Source organism: Mya arenaria, chromosome 17, assembly GCF_026914265.1.
Source record: "Mya arenaria isolate MELC-2E11 chromosome 17, ASM2691426v1".
Classification (NCBI taxonomy): Eukaryota; Metazoa; Mollusca; class Bivalvia; order Myida; family Myidae; genus Mya; species Mya arenaria.
Window position 1 is genome coordinate 15,397,603 of NC_069138.1, and position 9,424 is coordinate 15,407,026.

The 9,424-nt window shown below is 35.7% G+C and overlaps 1 long non-coding RNA gene across 1 annotated transcript; it reads left to right on the plus strand.

Annotated features, from left to right (window-relative positions):
* Positions 1-5,315: 5,315 nt before the first annotated feature.
* On the plus strand, positions 5,316-7,010 carry LOC128222909 (uncharacterized). The gene is made up of 3 exons (XR_008259251.1): positions 5,316-5,424; positions 6,069-6,139; positions 6,825-7,010. It is a non-coding gene; the product is annotated as an uncharacterized LOC128222909 (long non-coding RNA).
* The last annotated feature ends 2,414 nt before the right edge of the window (positions 7,011-9,424 follow it).

Sequence of the window (9,424 nt, forward strand, 5' to 3'; positions counted from 1 at the left end):
CTAAAAAAACAAATGTTACTGAATAGACAAGAAATGCCAAATCTGTAACATTTTACAACGTTTAAAACTGCACTCTCACACCATTGCAAAAAATATTATCTTGAAATGTGCCATTTCGATTATACTCCTTTGTTGTCTAGCATGACGGACTATACAGTGATGAGGATGTGATGTTCCGGTTGGCGTAGGACCACGTTGTTAACGAAAAACCACTACTACAGAGATGAGGATATGACATTCCGTTTGGCGCAGGATGTCGTAGTTTACGAGATTTAAATTGAACACAAATCAACGGGGACGACTTAAAAACTTGGGTCGTTAAATGATGACGGACATCGATGGTGCTTTCAAACGATTTGAATTATCTAAAGAAACTAAAAAATATGTTACTGAATAGACAAGAAACGCAACATATATAATTGTTGTACAATCTTTAAAGCTGCACTCTCACACAGTGAACATAGGAATTTTTCTTTCCTTGATATGTGCCTTCGATATAAACATTTCTTGTATAACATGAACCACTACTACAGTGATGAGGATATGACGTTCCGTTTTGGCACAGGATGTCGTAGTTTACGAGATTTGAAATTGAACACAAATCAACGGGGACGACGTACAAACACGGGCCGTTTAATGATCACGGACATTGATGGTGCTTTCAAAAGGTTTGAACTATCTAAAGAAACTAAAAAAAAATGTTACTGAATAGACAAGAAATGCCAAATATGTATTTTTTTACATCCTTTAAAGCTGCACTCTCACACGATTGCAAAAATTATTTATCTTGAAATGTGTCATTTCGATATACTCCTTTCTTGTCTAGCATAACCGACTAATACAGTGAAGAGGATGTGATGTTCCAGTTGGCGCAGGACGACGTAGTTAACCAGAATTCAAATGGGAACGCAAATCAACGCGGACGACGTCCAAAGTCATGCCGTTTAATGATGACGGACATTGATGGTGCTTTCAAAAGGTTTGAACTATCTAAAAAAACTAAAAGAATGTTACTGAATAGACAAGAAATGCCAAATCTGTAATATTTTACAACGTTAAATGCTGCACTCTCACACTATTGCATAATATATTTATCTTGAAATGTGTCATTTCGATATACTCCTTTCTTGTCTAGCATAACCGACTAATACAGTGACGAGGATGTGATGTTCCAGTTGGCGCAGGACGAAGTAGTTAACGAGAATTCAATTTGGAACGCAAATCAATGGGTGCGATGACCAAACGCTGATGACAGACATTGCGGATCCTCTTTTATTTTGTTTCCCAGACGCTGAATGGCTTCGATGAGTTCGTAGGTAAGCTGCCAAGAACCTAAAGAAACGCCAAATATATAATTGTTGTACAGTCTTTAAAGCTGCACTCTCACACAGTGAACGAAGGAATTTTTCTTTTCTTGAGTATGTGCCATTTGTGAAACCTTTCTTCTATAACATGAACCACTACTACAGTGATGAGGATATGACGTTTCCGTTTGGCGTAGGATGTCGTAGTTTACGAGATTTGAAATTAAACACAAATCAACAGGGACGACGTACAAACTCGGGCAGTTTAATGATGACGGACATTGATGGTGCTTTCAAAAGGTTTGAACTATCTAAAGAAACTAAAAGAATGTTACTGAATAGACAAGAAATGCCAAATATGTATTTGTTACATCCTTTAAAGCTGCACTCTCACACGATTGCAAAAATTATTTATCTTGAAATGTGTCATTTCGATATACTCCTTTCTTGTCTAGCATAACCGACTACTACAGTGACGAGGATGTGATGTTCCAGTTGGCGCAGGACGACGTAGTAAACGAGAATTCAAATGGGAACGCAAATCAATGGGTTCGATGACCAAACGCTGATGACGGACATTGCGGATCCTCTTTTATTTTCTTTCCCAGACGATGAGTTCGTAGGTAAGCTGCCAAGAACCTACGTTTATTGACAGTATTTAGATGGTCAAAGCAAAGCACACATTTTATATTGATGTAAATCTTTTTCTTGGCGATTAAATGATTGCTGACTAAAATTATTCTTTTAAAAAGGTCGAGAATAATCTAAAGAAACTAAATAAATGTTACTGAATAGACAAGAAACGCCAAATATATAATTGTTGTACAATCTTTAAAGCTGCACTCTCACACAGTTAACGAAGGAATATTTCTTTCCTGATTATGTGCCATTTGTGGAACCTTTCGATATAAACATTTCTTGTATAACATGAATCACTACTACAGTGATGAGGATATGACGTTCCGTTGCAGGAAGTTGTAGTTTACGAGATTTGAAATTGAACACAAATCAACGGGGACGACGTACAAACTCGGGCCGTTTTATGATGATGGAGCTTTCAATAGGTTTGAATTATCTAAAGAAACTAAAAAAACAAATGTTACTGAATAGACAAGAAATGCCAAATCTGTAACATTTTACAACGTTTTAAAACTGCACTCTCACACCATTGCAAAAAATATTTATCTTGAAATGTGCCATTTCGATTATACTCCTTTGTTGTCTAGCATGACGGACTACTACAGTGATGAGGATGTGATGTTCCGGTTGGCGTAGGACCACGTTGTTAACGAAAAACCACTACTACAGAGATGAGGATATGACATTCCGTTTGGCGCAGGATGTCGTAGTTTACGAGATTTAAATTGAACACAAATCAACGGGGACGACTTAAAAACTTGGGTCGTTAAATGATGACGGACATCGATGGTGCTTTCAAACGATTTGAATTATCTAAAGAAACTAAAAAATATGTTACTGAATAGACAAGAAACGCAACATATATAATTGTTGTACAATCTTTAAAGCTGCACTCTCACACAGTGAACATAGGAATTTTTCTTTCCTTGATATGTGCCTTTCGATATAAACATTTCTTGTATAACATGAACCACTACTACAGTGATGAGGATATGACGTTCCGTTTGGCGCAGGATGTCGTAGTTTACGAGATTTGAAATTGAACACAAATCAACGGGGACGACGTACAAACACGGGCCGTTTAATGATCACGGACATTGATGGTGCTTTCAAAAGGTTTGAACTATCTAAAGAAACTAAAAAAAAATGTTACTGAATAGACAAGAAATGCCAAATATGTATTTTTTTACATCCTTTAAAGCTGCACTCTCACACGATTGCAAAAATTATTTATCTTGAAATGTGTCATTTCGATATACTCCTTTCTTGTCTAGCATAACCGACTAATACAGTGAAGAGGATGTGATGTTCCAGTTGGCGCAGGACGACGTAGTTAACCAGAATTCAAATGGGAACGCAAATCAACGCGGACGACGTCCAAAGTCATGCCGTTTAATGATGACGGACATTGATGGTGCTTTCAAAAGGTTTGAACTATCTAAAAAACTAAAAGAATGTTACTGAATAGACAAGAAATGCCAAATCTGTAATATTTTACAACGTTAAATGCTGCACTCTCACACTATTGCATAATATATTTATCTTGAAATGTGTCATTTCGATATACTCCTTTCTTGTCTAGCATAACCGACTAATACAGTGACGAGGATGTGATGTTCCAATTGGCGCAGGACGACGTAGTTAACGAGAATTCAATTGGGAACGCAAATCAATGGGTGCGATGACCAAACGCTGATGACGGACATTGCGGATCCTCTTTTATTTTGTTTCCCAGACGCTGAATGGCTTCGATGAGTTCGTAGGTAAGCTGCCAAGAACCTAAAGAAACGCCAAATATATAATTGTTGTACAGTATTTAAAGCTGCACTCTCACACAGTGAACGAAGGAATTTTTCTTTTCTTCATTATGTGCCATTTGTGGAACCTTTCGATATAAACATTTCTTGTATAACATGAACCACTACTACAGTGATGAGGATATGACGTTCCGTTTGGCGCAGGATGTCGTAGTTTACGAGATTTGAAATTGAACACAAATCAACGGGGACGAGGTACAAACTCGGGCCGTTTAATGATGACGGACATTGATTGTGCTTTCAAAAGGTTTGAATTATCTAAAGAAACTAAAAAAAATGCTACTGAATAGACAAGAAATGCCAAATATGTATTTTTTACATCCTTTAAAGCTGCACTCTCACGCGATTGCAAAAAATATTTATCTTGAAATGTGTCATTTTCTTTTTTCTTGGCGATGAAATGATTACTGACTAAAATTATTGTTTTAAAATGGTCGAGAATAATCTAAAGAAACTAAATAAATGTTACTGAATAGACAAGAAACGCCAAATATATAATTGTTGTACAATCTTTAAAGCTGCATTCTCGAACAGTAAACGAAGGAATTTTTTTTTCTTGATATGTGCTATTTGTGGAACATTTCGATATAAACATTCTTGTATAACATGAACCACTACTACAGTGATGAGGATATGACGTTCCCTTTGGCGCAGGATGTCGTAGTTTACGAGATTTGAAATTGAACACAAATCAACGGGGACGACGTGTACGATGACGGACATTGATGGTGCTTTCAAAAGGTTTGAACTATCTAAAGAAACTAAAAAAATGTTACTGAATAGACAAGAAATGACAAATATGTATTTTTTACATCCTTTAAAGCTGCACTCTCACACGATTGCAAAAATTATTTATCTTGAAATGTGTCATTTCGATATACTCCTTTCTTGTCTAGCATAACCGACTAATACTCGGGCCGTTTTATGATCACGGATATTGATGGTGCTTTCAAAAGGTTTGAATCATCTAAAGAAACTAAAAAAAATGTTACTGAATAGACAAGAAATGCCAAATCTGTAATTTTTTACAACGTTTAAAGCTGCACTCTCACACGATTGCAAAAAATATTATCTTGAAATGTGACGAGGATGTGATGTTCTGGTTGGCGCAGGACGACGTATTTTAAGAGATTTCAAATTGCAACGCAAATCAACGGGTGCGATGACCAAACGCTGATGACGGAGATTGTCGCTAATGTTGTTTCCCAGACGTTGAGTGGCTTCGATGAGTTCGTAGGTAAGCTGCCAAGAACCTACGTTTATTGACAGTAATTAAATGATCAAAGGAAAAGCACACAATTTCTGTTATATTGATGTATATTTTTCCTTGGCGATGAAATGATTGCCGACTGAAAATTTGTTTGAATAATGTAAAGAAACTAAATAAATGTTACTGAATAGACAAGAAACGCCAAATATATAATTGTTGTACATTCTTTAAAGCTGCACTCTCACACAGTGAACGAAGGATTTTTTTTTCTTGATTATGTGCCATTTGTCGAAGCAATCGGAACTCCTCGGCTAGTATCAAGATATGGCCTCGGATATAATACGGGTCGTAAGAAAATAGTCCATCATGGCCGACCAAGAAGATGTTCAAACAACCAAGAGATATGTTAGTCCAAAGACAGAATGAGGAGCGAACTTTTACCACTTATTTGTGTGTAAGTGTTATTTTTTATACTTATTGTATTTTAATAGAATATAAAAATAGTTTTTAAAAGAGCCCTAATGAGAAACTAATTGGAAATGTCATTAATTCTTAGTGGGTGGGGTAAAGTCTTCTTTCATTTGACAGATTCTAATATAGTAAATAACAATTTTGAAGCTCCAGTGATCAGTGGCAAAAAATAAGAAAACAAATACTCTATTTGATTTTGTTTTAATAACAAATAAGTCTGAATCTGACTTTACTTAGATCGATAATTGGTTCGACTTTCTTTCTCAGTGTATTTATCTCATACATTTCATATCATTAATTTTAATTATTATAATTAAAGTTTACATTCTTTTAACCAAGGATGTATGGTTTAAATGTCCATGAGTGTTGGTATCGAACAACTTAATGTAATGGCACAATTGAATGCCTCGGCCTGCTCACTAATATAGTTCTCTAAATAAATTAGATCTTCATTCCATTGGTTTAACAAAATGAGTTTGAATGCATAAACCAGCACACATTTCTTTCAAGACTAAATTCTATGATATCCACCAGTGGTAGTGATGCAGAAACATTGAAAAATGCTGACATTTTTACTGTGCCAATGAAATGCAGACATTTAAATTTTAATCTTATTGTCATTTTCAGAGAAGAGTATGGTACCAGGGGTACAGCTGACTCTGATTCCCGGCTTCTTCTAATGAAAAAAGGCAGATGAGGTAATGGTTGTGCTATTTTCGAAATTCGGACAATAATTTAACAGTCAAGTATCCTATTGGTTTAAGCCCAAAAGTACCTGCATGTTTGTACAATTAACCAACAAGGATTGACAGTATTAAAATATCAACATTGTTACAATTTATCTACAATTTGTAGATAAATTAAAACATGATAACAATTTCATTTCATATTTTTTAATTTACCAGTAGTCCAGAGCTAAAAGCTGCTCTCTCACAGATTGACAGTTCTTCTTGGTCATTCTTCAAAAGCCCAAAGGAGTAATTAAATTAAATTTACACATATAATTCATATATGGCTTAAAGCAATAGCAAAAAAATATTTTCCAAACAATTGAAATCTGTTCAATTATGTGTGACCTTATATGACTAGTTGGAGGAATTTTTACCAAATTTTCAAACTTGTATATGAAAGAATGTGATCTGATATTATGTCAGCAGTCTAATATCACTGGTTTCCATACATTTGCACAATAATTGCCAATTGGCTCGTTTAAAGGTAAACATAAAAAAGGTGTCAGAACAGTAAAACTGTGAGGATGCAGCTTTAAATTGGTGTTGCACTTAATGTTTTGTGAATACTTTTCTGTTGTTGTACCGGCTTTTAAAATAATTGATCTGAAAATATAATTCCTATTATTGTTGTATTTTCTGTTTTCTATTTCAGGCACTGGAATCCGAATGTAATCAAAAATGCCATTGTATGAGGATTGACCTGCAATGCATGGAAATCATCTAACACAACTGCAACGCCTACCTTGAAAAATGAGTGCAAGATGGAAACAAAGCATTCAGTGGAACATCTTGTCATCTCGAATATTTGATGACTTACATACTGATGTGAAGTTGAAGATAAAAGACATCTGTTGGTCCGTGATTATTAAATAAATCCGAACATATATCTTAAAAGGGTAATATGGTAAAGGATATATCTACGCTTAAAGTGGTTTTCCGAGGGAAGATAACTACAAAAACAGAAACAGATGGCATCGGCAGACCAAATAAACTATTTTGTTCAGTTCAATTTTTAAGTCTTCAGAAATTCCGTTAATAGGGCACATCCTTGCAAATGCCATATTGTAAACTGGGCTCTTGTGAAAAGGTGAAAGTGGTCTAGAGGATAAGCCTCAAATTCAAGGTTGTGAGTTCAAGACCTCCAAGATACTTTCTCTTGACCTCAGGAAAAGGATGTCCATACTTGTTTCTACTTAGGCAACAGACTTAAGAGTGATCTTGTAAGCTTCCATAGCAATCGGATAAGGCATAAAATAAGATACTAGCTGACTTGCAAACAGTTTTTCCATTTGTGTTGATTTATTTTTTCAGTCTGTTGGAATGTTTATTAGAAGTGATGCGCATTGCTTACTGCAACCACAATTTATTTTCTTTATTAAGTTAAATTTAACGAACACGTAACATGACTTGTGATTTTACAGATGCATGTTTATTTCGTTGATTGTATGAGTTTATTTTCTCAAATGATGTAATAAAAGTTATTCTGAATGACTGTCCTTTTTTGTTTGAAGAAAATGTGTTGAGGTTTTGGCATAGCATAGTGTCATCATCATCATCATCATCATTGTTGTGTACAAATAAAACATTCAAAACAATGTAATTAAAACCAAGCTGTCAAGCCAAGTACTCAAAGAGGCACAAGGATATTGCTAAAGAGACTGGTAATACATTTAGACAAATAAAATGCAAAGAAAGATCTATAATTCTGACACATGGTAATGCTTTAAATAGTCCTCTCATTGTGTGTTTATGGTTAAAGTGGAGACATACAGTATTTTTTATAACGAAGACTTAAATTTGTATGGCAACTTAAAGCCATATATGTGGATTAAACGCCAGAAATATTGTGAAGTCTCCAAACTCAATGCACTTAAAAGGGCTTGGCACAGAAATGAAAGTAAAAATGGGAGCAAAACCTAATTTATCATTAATTTTTCATTGGATTGCATACAGATGGCTCTGTTATTACTTGACTAATATCAAAAATAAAATTAAGAGACATGTTGATCCAAACTGTAATTATTCTTGTTTGCATTTGCATGGAGTTGGACATAAAAGAGTCATTTGGTGAAGAGTGATCTAAAGGCTAATTATTCAAAATAGATTAAGTATTATTGAAAAAAGTCTGGTATACATTGCTGAAAAGCTTAGTAACCTGGCTAAATATTTGTTTAAGGCTTTTATTTAGAAAAAAATAAATCAGTTGAGTATCTTATCAGTTACTCTTTTGGTGTTGTTGTTTTTAATAAAAAATGACAATTTACTCAAAGATATTGAGACTAATAATTATAGATTAAGACAAATATAATGTGTAAGGAAACTTCTAATGAATGGGTTTATCCACAGCCTAGGAGGTAAAGTGAAGCATGATCTGCCTTGAACAAATACAATTTTAAGACAAGTTCTGTCAACGTAGTGCACCAGTCAATTGTAACCCCCCCCCCCCCCACCCCAGGTCCGGGGGAATACTGGGGTTAACCCGGCGAAATGGGCCGTGTTTTTACCTATCTGGTGGCCCTGCAGTGCTGGATGAATGCGGTGGTTTTATCTTCGCTTAAAATATAGAGGGGAATGGACCTTACCTATAGTCCCTGGGTGTGGGGGCATTTGGCAGGGATTTTGCCATTGGATCGTCCGCGCAGGGTGGGGATTTTAGCCGGGGTTGGCTGTATTGAAAGTCAAAGTCCCCACTATTCCCCAGACCGGGGGGGGGGGGGCGTGGTTACAATTGTCTGGTGCATATCCTCATGAACGTTGTACTGGTACTCTAACAATTGAGCTTACTGCGTGGATAGTCACCGCCCCACCCCAACCCCACAGAACTGTTTACACAAAAAAAATCTGCAGCCCAAACCCAACAATGCTGAAGTAAAGGCATGCATAGATTTCAGCTGGTAAAGCTGACTGGGTGCCAAGCTCACACCCATCCTACCACAACCCACAAAACTCTGCACAAGGCAATCAATGATTTTACAGAATAGTAATGCTGTTTTAATGGCAAGGCATGGTGTGAAAAATAACACGGCAAAGTATGACTTAAAACTTACATTTCATAGGGTATTCCTATAACTGTTGAGAAAATGTTGACATTTAGTCCATGCATGCATTTAATCCGATGTAATGATTCATGCATGCCATGAACCGTATGATCATTTCAATGACTGTCAAGTACATTTTCTGTGTGCTCACGATTTTTCTAGAGGAAATAGAGTGCTTCAACTATAAGGAAACATCTAAATATTCATAAAACGA